Raw genomic sequence first — 25,099 nt, forward strand, 5'->3', positions numbered from 1 at the left:
CCAGATTTTTTTGAGGCTTTGTCCTTGAAAAAATTATGTTCTCTATCTCTATGGAAGCTCTCTATGGCTTGTCAAATTTACAGCCCAATTCTTTCACTTATTGACTGTCTTTCAGGAACACTTAAATCTTGCAGGTGCTCTGAAGCTTACGTTTGCAGGAGTCCTGTCTTCTGTCCCCGTGGAGCTGTCTGCTGCGGCTCCATCCCTGCGCAGCACAGGGATCTCCACCGTGACTCACGAGGTGATTTGTTATGGCTCTCCTCCGTCCATCCAACTGCAGTCACAGTGAGCTGCAGAGAAAAGCAGGTGTGTTAGCCAAGGGTATCTTCCTTCCAGGGACGAACGGGACAGGGTACTGCTTTGCCTGGCGGGCGTACGCTGGGGAACGTTTGCTGGGTTGTTGCCACTCTTGTGAAGTAGCATCTTGGGCATTTCGTAAAGCGTTTTTCATTCCTCGTACCGTCAGTTCAGCCATCAAATTAACAAATAAGGTGCTTGGAGGAGCCACCTGGGACCTATTGCAAAAGCTGGACGCCAGTAAAATCCAGTTGCATGTTGCAAAGGGAAAAGACCAATAAGGAAACAATAACAGAAAAGCTCTATTAAAAAGGCATATGGATACAATGTTGCTGGCCCAGTTAATGAACCTGTTATATTCAGTAGTGCAATAAAATCTAAAGTAATTGCAAATGAAACTTAATGCCTTGTAAAAGAGTTCAGCTCCTTTCTTCCATAGCTACAGCTTTTTGAAATAAAGGCCTGATCCAGCAGGAGGTGTATGTGTGCTGCACAGCTAAAATAGTGTTTTAGGAAACATCCGATTAGCTGTGGACAATGTTAAGTTTGTTTGAAATGTTCTGGCTTTTCTGGCCAGCCCAGCCTTCTGCAGAGGGATGTGGAACAGGGCAGCACATGGAGAATTTGACCTCGACCCTGTGCGTGTGGGATCTTGCATATTCTGGTCTTCCCTGCAGGCGCAGGAATCACTTCAGACTAGTCCGACCATGAAGCTACTGAGGTGATGGTTACTCCCCGCCCCCCCCCCCCCCCCCAAATCCCTATGTTTCGCCACCATTCTGACTAGAGTAGTGGGCTCAAAACCCCTGCAAAAGCAAGGCAGAAGAGTCCATCTAACCTTGCCCTGTGTGCGTGTTCCTCCTGGGCTTTGGTCCGGACTTTTTCCTGACTTTTTACTGCATGTGATTACTGCCTGCTGCGAGCAAACCCCATTTGTTTGGGGAAAATAGACTTATGATTTTGTTCTTTATTATGGATTTGGGATAGTAACAGTTTCTTTTCTTTAAGTCAAAGGGCTAAATCCTGATTGTCTTTACTCGCCTCTCAAGTCAAACTTCCTTTATGTGAATAAGAAATATGTAGGAGGAGGGGATTTGCAGCACCAGCATTTTCTAGAGAGGATAGTGATATTTTTTTCGTTGTTTAGTGCCCAGTCGTTGGGAATTAAATAACTGCTTGAGAATTTTAGCTTCATTTCAAAGGCATGTTTCTAGTCCTTATGTTTTCTGTGAACTCCACACCACCACCCCCCACCATGTAATTTGAAAGAGTGACTTGGTGATGCCTGAAAGACTCATGATCCAGAAAGCAGAGAAAAATAACCCAAAGCTGATTGTTATTAAAAACAAACAGCACCAACCCCCTCCCCAAACTGGAAGTATTTGAATTCCTGGGTTTGCGTTGCTGATTTTGGGCCAAGGGAGCTAAAGGCAGGTAGAAGCCTGACTCGCGTTAGAGCAGAAGCAGGAGCCTGGCAGTTTGCTTGAAAATGGTCTGAGCCTGGTGAACAAGCCCAAAATGGGGTGAGCAAGGACAGAGTGAGTGCCACAGAGGGAAATACCAGCCCTCAGAGAAAATTCGTCCTGCTTCCACCCATAAAACCTCATTTTTCAGGAGAGAAGTATCAGTCCTGCCAAGGCTGATATCCCCTCCGCCTCCTTTACTAATCAGGTTTTCATTTAATTTGCAATGCTTCGTTTCCCCACATGAATTGACTACAGTTGGTAGATAAAGCTGTGAATGGCCCTTTTAAGTTCAAATGATGATTCTAGCTGCACATTCCTTGGTTTAAAATGCGCAGTGTCCTTCTTTCCTGGCATGTGCTAGCAGAAGTCATGGGGTGCACTCTGAGAAATAGCCCCCGCTTGCTTTATTGTTGTTCTTTCCTTCCTCTGATGGTGTGAGTCAGGGGTACTGTCAGTCTCTGAACCGACAGCGTCTCCATTTCGGCAGTTAGTCTGCCCATTTCATTGTTTGACTGAGCTGTGGCGTGCTGTAAGTTTTATCTTGATTCTGGGTAGTTGACAATAAAGGGGCAAATTTCTGAAATTCTAGTGGGAGTTCTAGAGAAACTTCCTTCCCCCTTTTCCCCCTCGAAAGGAAGCAACCTCCTGCAAACTCACCAGCCCACTTCTTTTCTTACAGGGTTAGAGCCGGCGTCCTTTATTAGCTTCCTGCGTAACCATGGGTTTGACTTGGCTTCTCTCAAGGTTCTTGCTGAAATTGGTCCAACGCTTTATCCTCACATCCACCCACGCACATGAATTCCTCAGTGTCATAAGTTGGGTAAGATCCACGTAAGTCATGGCATCGCTCCATCTTTGCCCCTTCGTCCACCCCTGTGAAAAATGTATGGTGTTGTAAATGGAGGCAATGCAAATATATACAAGGTGAGAAGCCTCAGAGATATGGAACTAAGAGATGAGGGCGGTGAACACAGTCTGTGGAAGGCTATTAGGGCTTCTCAGTAACGAAATGCAAGACTGTCCCTTAAAGCGGGATGTGAACTCTGCTGCTGTCGATGCAGAGATTTGTATTAATTACAGTGCACTCCGGATCAGTCCCTTCAAAAGCGGAAAGGAATATGGTCCTAATCAGGTGATGCGGTTGTGGCAAAAAATAGGCCTTGGCATCTGTGCAGGACCCTAAATAAGACTTCAGGTATTTCAGAAGCGCTCATTAGGAAAGAGACAGATCCTATACTTGGGGGGGGTGTTACAGCAGAGGCCAGTGGATGTTGTGTGCTTTGGAAACTCAGCTCCTTTGGCTAAATGAGAACACCATGTATTTTCAAATCTGATTCCAGTTGTAGGTGTTGAATTCTTGAATGTCTGTATCTGAACAAATTTTTAAAGACTGCCTCCCCTTCCACTTCAAAACTGAATTTTGAAAGGTGTTATGTTCCTTCAACTTTTGGGGCTGCACATTTACATAGTCAAGGACCTTAGGAGGATCACCGTTGGGAAATTAAAAAAAAAAAAAAATTGATATTTAGATCAAGGATATGAACATTTGAGATCATTTTAGAAACAGCAGACCAGCCAGCAATTTCACAACTAGGTCTTGATTTGAACTCTGAAACCCCAGCAAAGTTGGGGTATATGATCCCAAGACTGGGGTTGTCTAAACATGGAAATCGCTCAGAACTCAAGTCAGCAAAAACGTATGTAAAGGCGCTGAATAAATGCAGCGGTCATGGGTAGCTAATCTTCCCACCCAGGAGCTCTGGTATGCTCAGTACGCAACCATTATCATCTAAAATACTACCTGTCCCATTGCAGCCTGGATTTGGTCTCCTCGCTTGTGGATTAGACACAAGGAATATAAAACAAAATACATGCACAAAACCCTTGTGTTTCCTTTGCAAATTCAGGCTGTGCACATAGCTAATTCTTTTCATGTTAATCTACACTTACAACCCGATAACAAGCTAGAGCTTTCTTCTAACCAGGCTTGATTAAATTTGGAAGATTTCTTCCCAACAGGAGAACCCTTTCTGCTTTCATGCAGTAAACATGATTTTGTGCTTTCTGTATTTCCCTTTTTTATTTTTATTTCAGGAATTCTTTTTTTTTCTTATTATTATTATTATTATGAATAAGCTAGTTTTAAATCAATTTCAACAGCTGGAATTAATTTTCCTGTTACTGACTCTTCACTTGGGCCTGTCACAGAGCGGGAGGCTTTCTATTAGCATAAACATAACTGAAAGCTCTGGAATTTGCATTAATGTACTTTTAACAAGTTGACAGTCTTTTGGCACACGCTCCTGAGATCTGAGAAGCAAGGGGAAAAAAAAGACTGTATTATACCTTACACTGGCTGGATTGTAAGAAGCTGTCAGGTAAAACCTCAGGTTTCTTTTCCTACTACAAAAATATGGGACAAAATATCCACTCATAAGCAGGTGCACATATCTGACAATTTTGCGGAGTCCTTACAGCTTGCCTCCTGGCCTCTGAAAGAGCATGCTCACAACTCAGGAGCAAGCTGTTTTGTTGTTATTTAACGGATGTGGAAATCGCATAAGGGCTGGAGGTGCTGAGGTGCAAAATATTTTACAAAGTTTTTAAAGGGTCTCAGGAAATGTATGTTTTAGCGACAGGGCTATGGGCCCTCTGAAAAGTTATCCAAACCCTGCTAAATACATTGGAAGGGGTGTCAAATAAAGAGCCGGTCCTGCAAGCCTCTTGCTACCATAAGGTAGGATTTCGAGAGGGCTCAGCGTGGCAGTTTTGCCAGCAGAAGACAAAATTTTAAGTGAAGACCCAAAAACTGAAATGATGGTTTTATACATGCCTGTTTAAACCAAATAATTAAACTGGGGGTCTTTCCATTTGCTTCCAGCTCATAACTGGTAAGTGAATTGTGGTTGAATCTGACCTTTGTTAGCCACGGAACCAGAACCCAGTTTGTGGAGTAAAAATTGATGTTCCCGCCAAAGGGCATGGCGGTAGCAGCAAGGCCTTAAAGGAGGACGGACATTAGGAAAGGTGGTGCTGGTGTGACGTTTGGCTGAACTCTGCTGGCTTTGCAGTCAGCGCGTAAAAGTAGCTGGGCTACTGCTGAGTCAGTGTGGGCAACCAACGGGCTAGTCTGTGCGCCGATGTCTGCGTGAACGGGCTCTGCCATGGCTGGAAGCTGAGAGTTAACCAAGCCCCTGCACTGCAGGCATCGGCTGTACCGTAGGGAGCCTTGGGTAGCTCTGGATCCCTCAGCTGTGTAGGTGTTCTGCCTGCATATCAGTGGGGTTGACATGTGTATTTACAGAATGTAGTCATTTTTCACCAGTTACTTAGGATAAAGGTGTTGCAGTGTTGGCAAAAAAAACCCATACAAGCCAACATCAAATTTGTATGTATATTTATGTGTATGTGTTTCCAGTTATACTGGAAAAGTAGGCAGGAGAAAATACTTGGGCTGCAGATCAGACTTACATCAGTTGCCATGGGAATAAAACGGAATACAGAGAATTGAGGGAATCCTTTAAACTACAGGATTTTTTTTAAATCGAGTTCTTATTTGACTGTTTATTTAGGCCCTACATTAAGACAAAAACGTGTGTTTAGCCAGCTCCTCCTGCTGGATCCAGAGCAACTGTTAAAGCTTATTTCCATGGAGATGTTGGTGATACTGGCCGCAGAAGAGAGGCCTGCGAGAGCCGCTGTGCGTAGTGGCACCGGCTCGCTCTGGGGCCGGGGGGCTCGCACGGCTCCCTCGCAGCTTGCCCAGTAGAGCCTGGCTTTGTGCTTACACGGGAAACCTGCTGCCAGTGGTTTGGCAAGGCTGAGGTATTCATCTGCTCCAGGACTGGTCTCCTGGGTTTGCCTCTTGAGTTTGGGGAGACCAAAACGGTACCCGTTTGGTCTGGGAACTGTGACTCGATCTGGTGGGCACGGGAGGGGTACGAGGCTGCTTACGGTCAGTTGTATGGTAATAGTCTCGCTGCTGGGAAGCGTCACTGAAAGGTCTGCTAGTTAATTAGCAGGGGGATTGTAAATAGCAAAAACCTGACTGAATTCCTCTGTCAGCTCAGGACAGGATCCTCCTGCCACTCCTCTTCCTGCCTCTACACTCTTCGACCACAATAGGTTATTCTGGAGATAATTTTTCCTCTCGTGGCTGCTGTTCCAGTCACTACCATGACCCTCACTGTGGCTGTTATTCATTGCCTATAAGAAAAGGAGCAGCTCAGTCCTGTGGAAGAAGAGCAGGATCCCCTCAGTGCCCTTCACAGCATTTATAGTTTTCCCTTTCCCAGGGACGCTGGCTGAGAGCAGAGGCAGTCTGTCCCGCGCTGCTCTCCTCTCTTACTTTGACTGATGGAAGGCACTTGAGGTACATCTGCCCAGCTGTGACCGAATCGCATATAAGTTTTCCTGAGCTAACCTGCCTGTGTGCTTCTGGCTGCATGGAGCTCACTAAGCCGGCAGCCTCGTGCCTCCGCCCGTGTTGACTTCATCAGCATCAATGGTGGACATTGCGTGAGCCAACGTTGACAGCATCGAGCCCGCTGGTCAGGGTACGTGTGTGCGAGCAATGGGCAGAGGGGCTGTGGGCTGGGAGAACTTTGCGATGATGGGAAGAAGAGTGTGGGAGGGTAAAAGGGAAGAGTTGTTTGGTTTAGAGATACTGTCCGCAGCGCTGATTCACTGGGCTAATCGGATCTTGGTGGCATTTTTCCTCTGGTATCTGCTCTGGGCGTCTGTCACTGTTTTTGAGAATTTATCTTTCTCATCAGAACTTGGGGTTTTTGTTGGGCTTTTTTTCCTCTCTTCATTCAATGCCTGTAAGAGGAAAACATTTCAAACCAAAATGTCCTTTTCTCAGAGTTCTGTCCAGTAGGCCTCAGCTGTGATAAAGTTTCTTCTCATGTGGATTGCCAAGGAACATGGGTGCCCCATGGGCAGCAGCCAGCCAGGACCACCTACAGTCTCTGCTGAATTTTTCTCTTTTTTTGGTAGTTCTCAGTTACCCCCAGTCTCAAAACAGTACTTCAGGGACGTGTAAGTATTTACTTTTCTCTGCAGCAAAGGCTGCTGTACAGACATTTTTTTGTTGAAGCATGTCCTATGGCATAGATCCTGTGGGTGAGGGTCTGGGGCCTTGTCTCAAGTGACCCCGTTTCAGGCAAGCTTGAGAAATGGCAGGCTGTGATTTAAACTAGCAGCCCTAATGGGCAACGATGGAGACGAGCACTGTCTTACCTAGTGGGTCCTTGTTTATATCCTCCCGCAGAAAAAGCCCAATGAAAAATAGTCGAGAAGCTTTTATTGTAGCTCAGGTTCTGGTACTGTTGCCGGAGGGGTTTGAGCAGCTGTTGTGGAGCTCCGTTCTGACCTGCATGGATTGAGGTGAAGCCATGACCTAAGTGGAGCTTGCGATGACCAGTGTGCCAAACCTGCAAACTCTGCAGCACAGAAAAAGGGGTTCAAGTACTAGTTGTTATCTGCCAGCTGAAACCTCCCCGCCAACCCCTGTGGTATCTGTTAAGCAGATCACAGAATGAGAGCGGGGCTGTTTGGAGAACGTCTGATAAAAGAACTTTGACTGTGCAAAGCTCCACCAGCAAGGCCTCTCTGTAAACATCATCTGTTGTTAATTCAGCCTTGCCTGCTTACAAACCGACATTTGTGTTGATTATTTCTGTTTTCTGGAGGAGAAATTTTTAAATATGGAAATGAACGGGGAGATATTTGCACAACCAGTTAGTATCCATTTCATATTATTATTGAAAATACGTGTTACGGAAGTGCCTAGAGGCCTTAGATTATAGTAGGGCTTCACTGAACAAGGCACAGAATATGCCTCGGGGAAATACGCCTTGCTACAAATAGCTTGGGACGCTGGTAGCCAGGGCGGACAGTTGGGCAGAGGGAAGGGAAGCAGAAGGGGTAAGGTGACCTGCTCAGGGCTGCGTGCAGGCAGGGAGGAGCAGGGCTGGGCTGGGCTGCAGGTCTTCTGGCTCTGCACAGTCCTTAAACGCTGCTGTCTTCCCCCCAAGCTTAAGTGAGCAAATGGCAAATAAGAATAGCCATGTAACCAAGAGGTGCTATTGCTATAACTCTCTCTACGGTGTTTTTAACACCCTTCTCATGATACATCTGGCCTTAGACCCCGAGCTTTTGAGGGCAGAGGTGCTGGTTTTTTTGAGAATAAAGCACGATGCTAATTTTACACTTTTTCGGCATTCGAAGTGCCAGAGACAATAAGAAAAAAAGTTATTTAAGTAATATCAAAATTCAAAAAGTGGTCTGAAAAGCATGTATATTAGTTTATAGGTCTGTATAAATCAGTAAGTTTGCTTGTCTAGATTTGAGAACTTTGGATGAGGCAATGAAAGAAGATCAAAACCCCTTGTAAGTGGCGACAGAAACTGTTATGACCTGTTTTAGGATATTTTGGTTGAGGATTTGAGTGTGAGTGAGAATCAGAATCTTCCTTTGCTGGAGCTGATGTTATGTGTGTTTGAATTTCTACCATCTTGAACATGGGGAACCTCAGGAGACCAGCTGAAGATCACAGAATCACAGAATTATCAGAGTTGGAAGGGACCTCTAGAGATCATCTAGTCCAACTCTCCTGCTAAAGCAGGATTGCCCAGAGCACATTACTCAGGACTGCATCCAGGCGGGTCTTGAAAATCTCCAGGGAAGGGGACTCCACATCATGGCCATTATAACTGCATCCCAAAGGGGGCTGCTGTGGGACCCACCCCAACCTGTTTCTGGCAGACAGAGTTAAGTCATTATTTCCAGACACCAAAAATGTAGAAATGCCAGTTGGCAGGTGTGTCTCACTATCAAGGAGAGACACTTGTGATGCCTCTCTTCTTGCTGAGTAACACCATAACCTAAAAGGCTCGTACTAGTTTCCAGAGGCTATTCTTGGAGTAAAGCGTGATTTGCTTCGCATGCCTTGTCCTGTCTAAGCTGTTGGTGTCATCCTTCCTGCTCACTGGTGCCTCTGGCCTGATCTCTTATGGCCCAGAATCAAGTATCTCTGTGTTTGGTCTTTCTATCCGTTAGCGAAGGGTTTCCAATAGCATTCAGGATTGGCCAAACTCTGCTCCTACTGAAACCAAAAGGTGTTTTTCCACTGACTTTGCTGGGAGCTGTTGGAGCGGGGCTTGGTGCTGTTGGAAATCCCATGCCAGCTGACTGAGCAGGCGGCGAAGGGGCTCGAAGGATCTGGCATGTTTCATGGCAGAAGCAGTATTTTGGAGGGTTATTGAGAAAACTGTCGTGAAAGGCAATGTTTCTGTGATGTGGTAGGTTACCTTGCTTAGGAGTGTTGTGGCAGGCGTAGGACACACAGCCCAGTGCAACTGGAAGAAGTGGAGGAGCCAGTGCATATATATGGGAGCATTTGTTCCTGAAAGGAGCGTACGTGTTTCCTTCTGCCTGGTCTATAATATTCCTCCGACTGACTTTTTTTTTTTTTTAACCCTTCAGACTATACTGATTCTTCTCTTAACGTTGCAGCATCCCTTCTCTTGAATACAAGTCTCTTCCCACAAGTCTTAAAGCTGCACCAGCCCAACAGGGACTGGAACAATCGTTGCAGTGCACGGGACATGTGCCAAACCTGTATTTTCTGGAACCGGCAGTAGGCCACAACCAAGAGCCCTCTCACATCTCAGGGTGAGCACTTCTCACTGCTGCAGCTGGCACACTGGCAGCAGGACCCCAAATTGAGCTTTGAGTGCGTGGGGAGGCCATACACAGGGAGCCCAGGTTTACGTGGCTTCAAGGAAACCTGTCCACAGCCTCCGCTTCGTTGTCATCACCCAAAACTTCAGAACCTTACTGTGATACCGGGATGACCGCTTGTTACGGTTATCACAACGGTAAAATTGTCAGGGGTAAAAACATCCCATTGTCCAGAAATACAAGACAATAGCATGGGCAAAGAGGGCCCATCCTCCACACCCCCCTTCCCCTCGCCACTCCTCCACCCTCAGGAAGTGGCAAGGCTGTACTGTGTGGCCAAAAACAAGGCAGAAAAACTCTCGTGAAAAAGGGAGTTAGAGCTGATCGGTAAGCCAGGCATGGGCGCTGAACATCTCTCAAGAGATAAGTCTCTGACGCTTGATTCTTTTCAGTCCTTTTGGAGGCCGTGATAAGGAGGCGGCAGTTGCTTTGTCAGGGTTGCTCACGCTCTTTTGTGCAGCGTGTTCAGTCACTGAACTTGTTCAGATAAGACAAACATCTAAACTCCATTTCCGGAGACACATACCAGTCTTTGCACTCAGGCAATGGCTATACCAGAGGTGGGCTCATAGACACAGGACTGATGTTTAATGCCTGTGAAAAGGACGCTCCATAGGAGGTGGTGGTTCTGTGTCTCCTTTGCTTCCCTGGGGCTCCAAAGCTGGAGTCCAGACTTTCCAAGTGGTCCAAAGATCTGGGGTATTTGGCAAAGGTGGCCACAAGCATGCCAGCAGGAGAGGTGGAAGTACTTCTGAAAAACTGACCTAAATTCTGGGTGATTTGGGCTGAACAGCGCTGCGTCCTCCCAAAGTCCACTTGTATGCAGACTGATGTGTATCCCCTTCACAGGATTTGTGAGTCTTCAGCCATCAGAAGAAAACTTGTTGTAGTTAGCGAGTGCTTCAGTCACTGCTGAAAGGCAGCCACAAGGGAATAGAAACGTGATTGATGAAAGCGAACAATGTCTGGGCACAATTGTTTAGGACAGACAGCGCAGGAAAATAATGTAGGCAACTGGAAATCTGCAGAGAATTTTGTAAGGTGTCAGGACGTGATAAATGCCCGAAGTAGAAATCAGTCTGGGTGTTACTTAACACCCCTGCTGCAAGAAGTGCTGGAGCAGCTCTTGTAACTGCAGTTGGCTAGAGTATCTTTCTAAAATCTCATGCAAAAAAAAAAAAAAAAAGAGATTTGCTTTGGGGACCAGTCCTGACTAGAAGGAAGAAGCGCTCCCCGTTCAGTTGCCCTAATTTTTTCAGCTTCTCTGCTTTCTGTAGAGGGCTCCCAAACAACTACTTGTCTTGCTTTTTCCTGTGAGCTCTGAGAAGGCTTTGCCTGAGCTGGTATGGGCAGATATACATCAAACGGCTAGAGCTGTCCCTGCTTCAGCAGAAGAAGCAGACTCAAAGCGGCCATGCTGTCTGGGCAGCGAGGGTTATGGGAAGCTGTGTTTGCGGGTGTTATATTTTCTGTTTTGAGTCTCAACATGAAAAGGCTGAGATACAGTTTGTGTAGAGACGTGTGGGTTTCAGATGCATTGTAATATGCCTGAATACGTTTTGTTTGTGTGATTCTTGGCATCTCCCAGTCTGGCAAGAAGCAATCAAGCTTTTGCCTTCTCCTAACCAGCTAGGGAAGTAAGTACATCTAATAAACCCTCACATCCCAGAAAAGACTCGATTCCTTGGCAAGGGGATGATTCCTCAAGTTGTACAGTGGCAACTTGAAAAATGCTTGTCTTGTTCTCCCATCCTGGGATGAAGCACGTCCTTGCTGTGTGCTACCCACCATGAGTGATCTGAGGTCCCTTATGGCCATAAAAGCTCCATTTTGTAACTCATGGTATTAGCCTGCAGCTCAGTGCTCAGCCTAGCGGGAAGCTGATCCAGTCAGCCTTGGAGGGGATGAGAAAATATGTCAATATCGGAAGGGAGGGACCGCGGAAAGAAAGTGGCATCGTTTGACTTTTGTGGGAGGGACTTTCTGGTGGTTTTGTTTTTTAGAATTAAAATAATGGGGTTAAAGTTAGTCACACAGTGGTGCGCATCCCTGGCTCCTGACTCGGGACTAGCCCCTCGCAGCCTCCTGAGGCCTGGGCTTGGTAGACCTGAGCATACAGTCTAAGGAGCAAAAAGAGCCGTGCACTGCGCCTGAGGAGATCCCTCATGAAACTGCCATTTCACACAGGGTCAGTTTATGTGCCAGGATTCCAGTAGCAAGCTGGTGTTGGCTTGTCCTAAACTGGCTGCCTAATTTTGCTGATGTTCTACACTGAAAATGGATGTACTTTAGATGCCTCCTAGGAGCCCTGGAGGGAGAGGGACTGCTGAAACATTGAGAACTGGCTTTGTTATTCTGTCTGAACCCCCTCTGAGATCCATATGTGAAGGGATTTAACAGAAAAATCTTCTTTCTCCTCCTCAAACAGATTTCAACTAAAAGCCATCAAGAGAGCTAGGGATCTTCAGCACTCAAAGGGTTTGGTCCTCGTTGAAAGTACTGTCCCCAGGGGATGTTCCTCCCCGTGACCCTGCACAGCGCTCAGCTTAACCCTCATGAGAACAGCAGTTGCATCACTTAGGCATCTAATCCCATTTATAACCCAAGATACCAGTTATAAGATGCCAATAAATTTTAAAAACCCTGCAATGGAAAGGCCTATTATTAGGCCATCTAGGATGCAGTTCTGTCAGCACAGGGTTATTCAATTAACTGGGATCCGAGTCATTAGTATGGCAGGTGTTTTTTTGTTAATTGCTACTACTAGAGCAATGATTTAAAGTGTTTCTGAATTTCAGTGATGTTTCCGTTCACTGCCAGTTGCCCAGGGTCAAATATTGGGCCTAAGGCATGTGATGGTGTCCTCCTGCTGTGAACAGCAACAGAAGAGCCTGTCCTGAGAGATGCTCTTTATGGGCAGAATGGATGCACGCAGATGTCCTCTCCTTTCTCGTGCTGCGTTGGATTTTCTTGGACAGATCACTCGGAAGCGCTGTGTAATGGTGTGGATTTTCCCGCTTTTCCCAGGCTGTTTTCTCCAGGGGCTGGGAGCAATTTTGGCAGGCGGTGACCTGCTTGTGGTGCCAGAAACCAAGAGAACTCGGGACCTCGTGCTTCACACTTTCTCCCTGTGTTCTGCTGGTGTGCTGCGGGAACTGGAATAGCACGTTCTGCCTGTGGGCAAAACCACCGAGTTCTGCTGTCCTACGGCAGTGTTTCCTGGATGGAAGTGCTTCTCCTGCTCTATCTGAACATACCCGTCCGCATCTGAGGTAGGTGCACATCCTGTGCAGCTATCCCCTCCCCAGGTGCTGGTCCATTCTGGTGCTCTCTGCTTCCCCCGGGCTTTCATTTCATTTCATTTTTGCTCTTCCCATCCCCAGCCCAGCTGCCTGCCCCGAGGGAAGGGCTGCCTGTGTCCTTCTCGTGGAAGGCAGCTCCCTGCGTCAGGGAGCTCCAAGAGCTGCCCAAGTCCTGAGCAGGGAAACTTTGTTGTTTCAAAGTCACATTGACCTGAGTGCTGCAGCAAACGTGTATAGCGTCTGCTGCCGTTGTTTCGCATGAGGGAGCTGCAGTCAAATATTAAAAAGGCAGCAAGAGCATTAAATTATTCGGCAACGGAACATTGTCATTCCTCCATAAAACTATTTTGACCTGTAGTTTTCTATGGAGTCCATTGCTCTTAAATGTGCAGTGAGAAAGGAAATTAAAAATTAATCTTTATTTCCATCTCAGAAGAAAACCTTAATTCTCTGCATTGAAATTATACTCGTAATCCAGGGTAATAAATTATAGTTTTTAATTGCAGCTAGTCACAGCCAATCAAATGGGAACGTCTCTCTTTCTCTCGCTTGCTTTAACTTTGCTATGCAGAAAAACTCATGGAGCGCTGGAAAAAATTCACGTACGTTGACCCAGGCTCTTAACATCGTGTAGCATAAGCCCAGGATGTATTACAACAGTCAGGCTCTGCTCTTGCCTGGTACCCTTGAGCCAGTGACCTGAAAGTACCTCATGGGCACCAATTGCACCACACAAAAAAGCACAAGGAAATGGGTGAATTCTACCATTTCCACATGGAGAAGGTGTGGTGTAGCGTCTTGTTCAAGGTTATGTAGTGAGTCAATGTTGAATGAGGAACAAAATCTTGACCCTGGGTTCTCCTGCTTTTGACGATCAGACAACACCAGGGTGCCTTGCTGTGGCCCACTGACCAGCTTGGCTGACCTTCGAGCGTCTGAGCTCTGACATTGTACCTCTTCTGACAAAAAGGACGGCTGGTTAAAGCAGATAATTGTTTATGCTTGATGTCTGGTGTAACCAACCTCTGTGTTCTTTCACATTACAGTATGTTGCAGATGTATGAAACGTTCCTTGGCGTTTGACACTGCTGTATTGCATATGATGAAAGCTACCTTGGAAATGGGCTTATTAAGGTATGGCGTGCTTTAGCACAGTCAAGGAGGTGTCTCTGTTCCCAAATAACTGATGCTTTGCATGTGCCAGCTCTTTCCATTGTTGTCCCACAATGTTTGTCTGAGTACTTGCATACTGGCCATACTGCTAGGTCATCCCGGCTGGCTGTCATCTCACTGCTCACCTAGAGGCGTTTAGCCAGGGTTTGTTGTCTCTAAGAGCAGCCCATAAGGTGTTCAAATACCTGTGCAGCACAGGGACCTGAAATGCTGATGTAGCACCTTTCCCCAGGCAACCTAGCCTTGGGATTATTTTTTTTTTTATCCTGTCATATTCCAGACAATAAGAGAGACTCACGCTAACAAGGTGTCTCAGCACTTCTGAGGTCAGGTAGGAAAAGGGAGAACCAACGGGAATGCAGTCCTCGGAGGGAGAACTAGTGGTGGTTGGAGTCTACAATTCTGATAATAGCTCCTAGGTTTTTTCCCTTTTTCTTAATTGTACCCATATGTGGAGGAGTAGACAAGAGAGAAAAAGGATGAAGTAGTGGCTAAAATACCAGACACAGCTGTGGGAATTAAGTGAGGTCCACCTCACTGTGGTGGCACAGTGTTATCAATATAATCACAGCGGAGGTGTTTGTTACTAATCAGGATTAGCCTGGCATGTCTATAGTCATCGATTTGAAAAAGACTGTAAAATCTCTGCAGTCAGTGTCTTCAGTCTGTGACCGTTCCCCCTCATGAGCTCAGTACTGTTGTAATGAGAACAGTGGGGTGAAATCCTTACCCCAGGATGCATAAAAAAGTACAGGCGAAAAAAAATCTAACGATGTTTTTGCCCAAGAGCACTGACGTTCTTGATGAGCAGTCCCTAGATTCCAGACAGGAGGTTTTGTGGGGTCTTACTCTGCACTTGTTAATACTGGCTGTTTCTAGAGAGCTTTAGGTGGGCAAAAGGAAGCATTAGGTGGGCAAAACATTCCTTTGCCAGTATGGCAGATTCACTCCCTCAGAAATTCTGCTGCCTGCCCCACATCACTGGCGGTGAGCTGCTATGCTCATCAGCCAGGGCTGCTGTCTGTGGAGGATCTCTGAACCCTGTGCTGGCAGGGTGAGGGGACACCTGTATGCCCAGCAAAGGGCCCTAGTGCAAACCCAAATGGTGCAAGCCCTTTACTAGGGCCGTCTTTCCTGGTCGGATGCTCAGCAGCTCCACATTAGCAGGAGACGTGTGCTGCAGCAGTTGCGCAAAAAGGTTGTGATCTACCTGTGTGAAATTTCACAAGGGAAGACGAGCGGTCTGGGTGGGAATTGTTGTCCTCCTGCATGCTGTGGGGAGCGCTCGTTCGTGTGCTCTGCTGCCCCAGCCCTAGGGCAAGCTTGGGAGTGAATTGGATGGTTATAAGGAGACAAATCTTGACGTCCTGGAGGTCTTCTGCCATCTCTGGACATCTCGGGTCTTTCATGCATTTCGTTACACAGAGCTCTCACAGAAACTTGTGTATCAGCCATGGCTGCTTCTGTCTGAAGTCATGGAGATGTAGATGAGCGGCTTCCACTGACATATTCTGCCTATGTCTTTGCTGCTATCAGTGTGCAAGTTTTAGCTACATTAAAGGCAACTTACGTGTACTCACATATGGTAAGCGCACACCTCCAATCTGTTTTATCTGAGCTGCTTTTAAATGTGAGTTCTATCCCTTTCTTAGGCGGGATTCACCACAGCATAACAAATGGAACTGCTCGGAGGCTTTTCCTGGTGGTCTAGTGGGATTTTGCAGCCAACTTCCTTCCTTCTCTTATGGTTCTACCAATTGGATTTACCTCTAAGTAATTTTCCTTTCTTGGAGCATTTAAACACGAGTCAAAGCTGCATAGCTATTCCACTCTTTCGCTGTTTTCCCTCCTAAATTATTTTGTCACAGTTCTTGGTCATTTTTTATTCTATCTTTATTTCCTACTTTCTCTCTTAGTTTCCTACAAATCACGCAGTGGCAAAACAGTTGTTGGGCATCTTCTCCCAGTTGTTGAAACTGCGGAACAGCACACTCGGATATCCGCTGGGGTAAGTAACAAATACAGCTTCTTATGGCTCATAAAAGTGATTCTTAAATTTTGAATGAGACAACTTTGTGATGCAGAAAGCAGAGACTGCCAGTTACACGCTCACCCAAAACCTCTGCTTCCCAACGGGGAGCAGTCAGGGAGAACACCCAGCGGACTATAACTTGTATGTGTATACAGACAAGGCTCCTTCTGGAAATTAAATGGTTTATCTAAAGTTATCAGACTGCTGACTGCTCTTTAAAAGAGGTACTTCAGGGCTGGGGAAATAACTGCAGTTCTGTTTGTTAAATCCAAAGGAAGAATGACCCTGGAATTTATTACCTCGTGTGCGTAATTTTTGTATTTAGCAAAATATTGAAAGAAGGATTTATGAACTAAACAAACATGTTTCCGGAAGATGATGGCAGCTGTATGCCTTTAGCAGTAGTGGCGGCATGGTGAATATATCTCATCAGAAAATCTTTTATTTTATGGGACAATAAAATTAGTGAATGAAAGCAAAAAGAGAGGTATAATGGATCTGGATTTTAACAAGCATATGAATCAACATCTCATGAGATTTTTGCCTGAAAAAATGTAATTATATTTGACCCAGTACATGCAGAGAATAAGGGAAAGAGAATAGGAAGGGTAATCTTGTGACCATGGTTGGAGATTTGACTAAGATGGGATGGCCTGGTTTTTAGGGCCTCAGCCAGTGGATTTAATTCCTTGCTCTACCAAGGACTTCACAAGGACACATCATTTCTTTTCTGTGGATCTCAATTTGCCATCATTAAATGAAGAATGGAACTATTGCCCTTCTTGCTTGTGAGAACAATAGCATTTAAAATTGAGGGGTTCCGTGAACTGTGGGAGTGGAGGCCATGTCACAACGTCAGATTTTTTCCCCTCTGCCATAAGAGCAAGTATAAGAAATTATCCATTTCTCATCATTTCATGCTTCATGTACAAGGGAGGACAGACTCTGGTTCCTATTAGAATAGTAGTATTTCATACACGTTTTCCATCGGTGAAGTTATTGATGCAAGCTGCGGAAATACGAAAAATAAGACAAGAGGTTTTTGTGACTATGGGACAACCCCTTCCCCACAAGTAACTGTTATACATCCGTTACACGCAACTGATTTTTTTTTTCCCTTTAATTTGACTAGGATTGTGTGGGAAGAGGAAAAAGATTTATCTGGTGTTTGGAAATTTCCTGTAGTGACAGCAGGAGAGAAAAAGTACCATTTGCTCTTCCTCCATCCTGGAAATATGTAAGAATAGCTCTTCGATGGGGCTACGCAGTGATCATTCAGGCTCATGACTATGCCATGTAGTGTTTGTTTGGCTTCATGGTGACTGGGAAGGAAAGGGGATTGCCTTCTGTGTCCCCCGGCAGCCTGGGGACACTGCTGTTCCTGGGCCCAGGAGCATTTGCTTTTGCCCACTCCCCCGAACACGTGCGCTAAGCAGAGAGATTCTCCCCAACGTAGGCTGAGCGGCTCTTCTTCGCGCGCTCTTCTGTATCAAACGCTTCCCACCTTGAAAACTTCCTTGGTTAACTGCTCATTTCAAAATCATTATTAATGTATTTGCACAGGGATTTTGGAATTTAATTAGCCTCTTTTGAACTGCTCTTAGTGTGTTTGTCTAGAGAAACAGAAAAATCCCTCCATGACTTGTTTGCTTTCTTCTTTCACCGGTTTTCACTGGAAGGGAAAGATACCGATGGGTTTTTGCAGGGTTGCATCCCCCTGATGCGACTGGTGCTGCAGCTGAGGATAAGCCGTGGGGCTCTGCGAAGGAAGCCGCTGTTCCTGCCACGCATCAAGACCTCTCCTGTCCAGGGGAGGGTGTGTAAGCGTTGGCACAGGCTGGGCTGCTGAGCGCAGCAGGACCTGGTCAACCGGTGATAAGGATTTGTGCAATGCCCAAGCTCAGGGCTCGCTCTTACTCCCGACCCAGACACGGTTGTGCCGGGGCAGCTGTGCTGGCTGAACTGGGCTCCCATTTCCCTCTTCGCTATAGTTTCCCTTAGGGAATTCAAATCCCTGGCTGCGATTTGAATGTATCCCACTTCCAGCGGCCGGAGGCCAATTGGCACAACGTTATTTTCATCTCACTTCTCGAAAGTGCGCGTTGAGGGCAGCGGTTCTGCTATGCCGCATCCAGAGCGTGTGGCAGGCTGTGCGTGTACACGCGTGCAGATCTGCAGGCGCTCGGTTTTCATTTGAAGGCTGTTTTAAGGTGTTTTGTGGTTGTGTGGTTTTGGGTTTTGTTGGGTTTTTTTTGTTTTTTTTTTTCCTTTTGTCTGATCCTGCTTTGAAAAACAAGGCTGGGCAGAGCAGGGATGGGGTTTCTGGTGCTCCCTGCCACCGCGGGAGCGTGCACATGCGCTCTCTTTCTCTCTCGCAAACCGCAGTGGTTATGACCACTGCCTCTGGTACTGTTGTATTGGTCCCAAATTGAGGAAGGATGACTAACTTAATCACTTGATAGTTTTGATTTCTAAAATTAAACAGCCTGCCATATGTGCAACGCCGTTACTATATTTATGCCAGCAGTTAGCAGGCAGCATCAGCCGAGTGCGAGGGGCTTCGCAGCTGCAGCTTGTGCCTGCGCTGCCCGTGTGTGCACACAGATGTTTTTTCACCCTTTTCCTAAACGCAGCCCTGTAGACATTCCTCTTGTAAAAACAAAAGCACTCGTGCTCATAGAGCTTTCTGGACAAACTCTCAGCCATGGCTTTGTAAACGTGTCCTGATGCTCTCTGCTGTGTCTCAGCTCCAAAGAAGGGGGGTGGAAGGGTTGAGGGACTGGAGCAAACCCAGGAGGCCGTGCAGCGAGCCTGAATCGCAGGTTCCAGCCCCAGTGCTAGAGCAGCTGCTCTCCAAAGCATCAGGGAGGGCGAGTGAGCTGCAGAACTGGGCTACCCTGCGGAAATGGTGGGTGCTCCCCCAAGGAGTCACTTCCAGAGCCGTGCGTGGTGGCCCCAGGGGACACGTGGCAGGATGCTGTCCCGGGCTGCCAGAGCTGTTTGGTGAATAAGGGGATGAGATGCCTTTCTTCCACCGTTTGCTTTGTAGGAGCTCAGTTAGTGCTGTGCGGATTTATTTGGATTCTAGGAGAGAGGAAACAAGAGGAATAAGCAGTGGATAAAAGCCAAGGTGAAATGTACTGAAGTGGAAGGAGTGGGGCCTCGTTTTTTGGAGGAGGACAGACTGAGGGATTGGATGTTAGTTATTATTTCAGTTCAGGCAACATTCCTTTGTGATCTTAGACACTTTCCTTAGCTTTGTTTTCTAGCAGGAAATCTGGCTTGCCTGGCAGAAGGATTAAGAGATGGCACGAATATTTAGCACTAACTAACTAAGAGTGTTTGGGTGAAACAGAAATATTTTGACATGTTAGATCTGATTTTTACCAACTGACTTAGTGACTTGTATGTGCTTTGCTTGGTGTTGAGCAAGTGTTGCTGCAAAGCGTTAGCAGCAGTGTGTTTTGGTAGGGTTGCACGTGCTTGTTGAGTAGGTGGCAGGAGAGGGTTTGTTTTAAATAAAAAGCCTAAGCAAATTAAAAATAGTTGGAATCTTTGGGGATTTCTTTCTTGTGGAATAGAGCTATATGGATCTGGCACGTGTATGTAATGGAAGCAGAGAGTATCTCTGTCCCTTAGGAAAATGTCAAATTGAGAAACCCATAACAGAATATAAAAAAAACAAATTATAGACCAGTTTCTGTGCCTGCTGCCCACTCTCCTCTAAGGACACATGAAGGAACCTGGGGTACAGGGACAGCTCGGAGCACCCAGGGGTGACCTGTGGGACTTCATAACCCCGTGCGCTAACCTGTCACTTGTCCCTGCAACTTTTGGAGATCATCTTCTGTACCTGGACATCGTTCCAGTGCCTGTAAACTGTCTATAGCTAGTTCTTGTTTGACTCTTAAAGTTGCCCAAGACTTGCATGCATGGATCAGTTTTCATTCTGGAATTTCCCCACAACATGCAAATTCCTTCAAATTTCATTGATGTATAGGGGCAAAATGAAACACTGACAAGTTGCTTTTTCAAAATCTTCCCTCAGGTATTTTTTTTTGGGGGTAGTGGTGGTGTGTTTTTTCCATCTGCTTCCTTCTGCTTCTCGTTTCTTGGGAACCAAGGAGGAGGCCTGTTGGACTGTTTGCTGTTGTTTATTGAGCTTGCTTCCTTTAGGAAGATTTTCAAGCCCACTGTGGCCAAGGCAGGGGAATGCCTTCCTATACTCCACCTCTGCTCAGAGGGCAGAAGTCTGGTATACAAAAACAAACAAGCAAACTTTGGAAAGAATCCTTTCTTAAAGAGAGACAGACCAGAGTCTCACAACATTTTAAGTTTTCTTCAGAAACCAGGGATCAGCATTTCCATGGATTCACAGAACTGCTTTTGTACCTAAAAACAGCGCTTGCCTTTGCAGGCAAAAGGAGCCTTTATAATTACTGTTTTGTCTGTGGATAGTTCCAGGTAAATTACTTGCAATTCTCACGTGTCTAGAAGGCAGGGAGCGTTGGGAAAGGAGGAGGGATGCTTCTGTGCCAAAGGCAGCATGGGCAGCAGGCAGGTGAGCTGGCTCTTCTCTCTCGCTTCTCACCTTGGGTAGCTCAGCCTCCCTGCTCAGGTTTCTGCATCTGAACAGTACTGGTTATCAGTATTATTAGTAATGATACATGATAAATTATTAACATTTGGAAAAGGCTTGACTTTATTTTTAGAGAGCTGCTCTGGGGATGCAAGGTTGACTGTCTCTTCTTCTCTTTTTTTTTTTTTTTAGTTAACTGACTTCGAGCCCATACTTGGACTCATGTTTTAAATGGTAAAACTGCAGTGTCAAGGAACTTGCTGTTTATGCCAGCAGGGCATTTGACCCTCTCCTTTTTGCTGTGTCCTCTCTTCCTCCCATCTTGAAGACGATGTGGGATATATTGATTCTAGCTTTTAGGTCTTGTTCTATTTATGAACCCAGACTGCAGTATAAAGGTATGAACACCATTTGAAAAGGGAAGATCTATATTAGAATGACAAAGAGAATAAATTAAGGCAGCCTCCCCCCCTTTAATGGTCTGCCGGGCTGCCGTTACCGGAGGGAATGCCCCAGTGCTGACTACCCGAATGATGCTTTAGAGTCTCCGGCATCAGGAGATTTTCTTGAGCATGGTATTGATTTCTGTTACTACATTAAGCTTTTAGCTTTGCAAATCGTTTTCTTTAAAATCATTAATACTGCGATGCGCAGTATGAGGGGCGAAATAGCTCTGCTGCTGTTGTGTAGGTACTGTCTGTGATCACTTCCTTCTTCCCTCCCTCTGTGGAAGCCCCATTCAGCTGATGCACCTGGAGGAGAGCGAGGAGAAAAGGAAGTAAAGTTGCAAGCCGGGATGGCCTCTGATCTGGGTGAGGAAGACCAGTTTTTCAAGAAATTGAAGGCAATGGTTTAAGCTTTCTTTGGTGGTTGTGAGTGTGGGGTGGGGGAGTCAGAGCACTGCCTGAGGCTGTGGTTGGGGTCCTCTGGGTGAGTATGTGGTTGCGTAGAATGGATGTGGGGAGGCTGTAACAGCTCAGTGGGATCTGAGAGGTGTCATCAGCTTGGTTATTCCATCTTGAACAAGGAATCTTTGATAAACTCAGTTATCGGGTAAACTTGGACTTTCGCACCTCAAGACTGAAGACAGCTAAAAGTAAGTGGTGACAGGGCAGGACTGGAGGGCTGTTACTAGCGTTGGACTGACGTTTAGACCGGATCCCAGGTTTGTTCCTGTTAGACAGAGGGACCAACACAGCTGAATCAGTAAATCCAGGTGTTTACGGTTGTTTCAAATCTCTCCGGCTCCCTGTTTGACGGGAACTGCTTGCAGACAGGAGCATGTTACTGCAGATGCGGCTATGCTGTTTGAAGCAGCTCGTTCCCTCCATCCCTTGTCTCTTCCCTCTGTCACTCTTCCTTCTCCATGCCCTGCTTCCTAGCCTGGCTTCCCACTTTCAGGGCTATCCCTCACCCCAGGGGAGTGGAAGGGATACTGCAATGTAGGTGGATGCTGTGAAACGCTCATCCTCTGCCAAAGAGTGCAGAGACCCACCCTGCCTGGGCATCCTTGTGGGGATTATCCGCAGTGGGAATAGTCTCATCTCGTAGCTGTGTTGCACGGGGCGAATGTTAGTACCATCTCTTTTGGTCTGGAGGAGAGAAGGGGAGAGAGGTTGGCTCAACTCTTAACTGTTTTATTTGCTGTTGGTTGTTTCTCACCCCCCGTGCAGCATCGCTGCTGTCTCTAAACAGCTTTGTCCCAGGAGCTCGCAGGGCTTTAGAGAGTCCCGTGTGCCCGTCTTCTTGCTGTTCCCAAGTGGGAGGATGTGGGCCTTCTTCATGGACAAACTGAGGTTTCACATGTGCCAGAAAAACATCTAGCAGTGCACACCTGACCTTCACATAGTTGTGCTTGACCCTAGATATTATTTAGTGTAATGGGCTACAAGCCTCTATCCAACACTACTGCCCCCTTTGCCAAACCATCAAAAAGCCAATTTACACAGGATTTCAAGTTTCTAGGTGTTTCTCACTGGTTGGGGCACGACCCAGCTCCCTGCTGTTGGCCCACCTTGCCCATCCACAGTTGCAGGAAGTCCAAAGGCTGCTAAAGGCGTTCCCTTTCTGATTGTCTGCAACACCTCCCTCCCCTTTGCTGCACAGCAGTTGATAAAGTGCCCTACGAGGGATAAAGCAACGATACAGGACAAAAATAATCTTCCAGGTCCGGAAATAAATCACTGCTTTCCCAGGCTGCGATTAGTCATTCTGGGATCAGTCTGGCTCCCTGGTCCTTCAGGGTCTGCGTGCATGAGCCCAACAGCCTGGGTCCTTCAGGTCTAATAATATTGTTGCATTTCGGGGCAAGGCAAGGAGCTTTTTGCCCTTAACAATCCTGACTTCACTGCTGTGGCGAGTTCCTGGGAGATATGGAGGTCTGAGAGGCAAGAGTACCCTGTTACAGGAGGGAGAGGGATGCTGTGATGTGGTCACAGGAATGACAAGTGCTGAAGGCCTAGTGGCTTCTGTATCATTTGGGTCTCATAGTTATTTTAATGACAGTCCTTCATGGGAAGAAGGGCTGGAAGGGATCTGGAGAGATTGTCTATTCCCTTCCACTGCCCCAGGGTGGAATTGACTCACTCAAAGATTTGTTTTGATGCACAGTAGCACAGTATGGGCTCTGCTCTCTGCTGCTCTGACCAGCTCTGCCTGTCTCGCTCCCACCAGACCCTGTTGGACAACCCTCTGCAATGCACGTGGATGCTGCTCAGGTAGGAAGCTGCCGTGCCCTATTCTCCTTCACGTCAAAGAATTCTGCAAAGCCAGTGCCCAGTTATAGGCAACCCATCCCATTGCTCTGGAGACGTGATGTTTATTCTTCCGTGTTGTCATCCTTCACCTAAAGAAGTAATTCGTACACACAAATTGTGTATGTAGATCTGGAGCATTATTAACAACTCTATCTCTACTCTGATTTAGTTCTTAATATTCTGTTCTCTGTCGTGTCTCCACCCAGAGAGCTCGAATAAGAGGCAGTCTTTCTCATCGCTAGAAAGTGTTTCCCAGGTTTGCTGACAGCATGTGCGCTCGGGGAAGTGACGAGCCTCCTACCTTAGCAAGCAGCAGAGAGCGTTTTTCTTTTCTGCGGTCTTCCCCCCCCTCCCCCAGTCCACTAGTGTGTCAAAACCTTGAGTTTTGTGTAAAGTTGTTAAATAAGCTTCTAGGCAAAATAAAAGATCAAAAGGGGTCTAATTAGCTGCAGTCTGCTTAGGAATTGTGGATGTTCACCTAGTTTTTATAAATTGACACTTTTAACATTAAAACTCAAAGCAAAAAACGATGTAATTATTCCCTTTTTTTGAAGCTTAGGTTTAATGTCTTTATTGAAAATTGGGTACTTCTATGGCATCTCAAGATGCTTTATTCTATCAAATCTGGAGCAAGTCATTTTTCATTTTGGATTGTAATGTGGTATAAATGATAAGGGCCTGATTCAGAAAGCTTTTTTTTTTTTTTTTTTTCCCCACTGGCAGCCTGACAAGAAAGCTTCATAGTCACATCACAATAACCCTGAAGATAATCTATGGTTTGCGTCTTTGTGAGGCTGCTCACTTTAATACAAGGGAAAGAGTGAGATTTTGAGCTCTTAGTTAGGGTGCCCGAACTTAGCTTGTCATCACAGGATTTCTAGTTCTTCTTATTTTTATACCTTTTCCCAGGCACAGGATGCCAAGGCAAAAGTATATTTCTCCTACGATGTTTCTGTGTTGTGATTGTGTCTCTGGGAGTACTTTGGGTCTAATTTAAATCTCGGAGAAGGTAGCAGGTGGTTGAATGGAGAACATCTGGTGGTTAAAGCAAAGGAGGAATGAGATATAGATGAGTTTTGTTATAAGGTTTTCGGTTTTATTCTGATATGACCTGATCACGTGTCTTGTTTCCCAGTCTCTGGTCATTTGGACATACCACGTGTGATTCACTTTCACACGTTAAACCTCACTAAATTTGACCTCAATAACCTAGAGTAGCATGGACAGATGAGGAGAGGGCCATCATGAAGTCATGTGTTAGAGCTGGATGTGTTACAAATATTATTTACACTGTGGCAGGACACGCAGGCTCCATTTAAAACCAGAGGCTGATGGTGCTGGCATTTTACTAATGCATAGGAAGTCCCGGTGCCTGCCCTAAAGACCTTACCACCCATAAAGAGAAATGGCAAATGCAGGGTTTGTGTGAGGGTAACTGCAGAAAAGGGTCAGTCCCTCAGTGAACTTTAATCTTTTTTTTTTTTTTGGATGTTTATCTAAAAGTTCATGGAAATGGAGGTAGGTTTCTTTGATCTGAGATTCTCATGAGAACTGTCTTTGTAATTTCAACTGCTCCCTGGCTTGTGTCAGAAATACTGTGAGTGGGGTCTCCCTGAGGATTTGGCACAGCCCAGGTTTTAGCTGGGCTGGAAGGGAAGTGGGGTGAGATTTATGCATCAGAACGGGGCCTGCAGTAAAGAGCTTTTTATTGGCATCTTTTATATTGTCCTTATTCAAAAGTTTCAATT

The 25,099-nt window shown here is 46.2% G+C and overlaps 1 long non-coding RNA gene across 1 annotated transcript in view; it reads left to right on the forward strand.

Annotated features, from left to right (window-relative positions):
• Window positions 1–268: 268 nt before the first annotated feature.
• LOC309675495 overlaps window positions 269–25,099 on the forward strand; it is a 34,395-nt gene continuing 9,564 nt past the window's right edge. The window contains exons 1-5 of the long non-coding RNA XR_014269503.1: window positions 269–306; window positions 2,443–2,594; window positions 12,537–12,781; window positions 13,858–13,945; window positions 15,901–15,992. This is a non-coding gene — a long non-coding RNA (uncharacterized lncRNA). The remainder of the gene's footprint in view (window positions 307–2,442; window positions 2,595–12,536; window positions 12,782–13,857; window positions 13,946–15,900; window positions 15,993–25,099) is intronic.

Source organism: Vanellus vanellus (genome assembly GCF_965231255.1).
Source record: "Vanellus vanellus genome assembly, chromosome: 9".
Lineage (NCBI taxonomy): Eukaryota > Metazoa > Chordata > Aves > Charadriiformes > Charadriidae > Vanellus > Vanellus vanellus.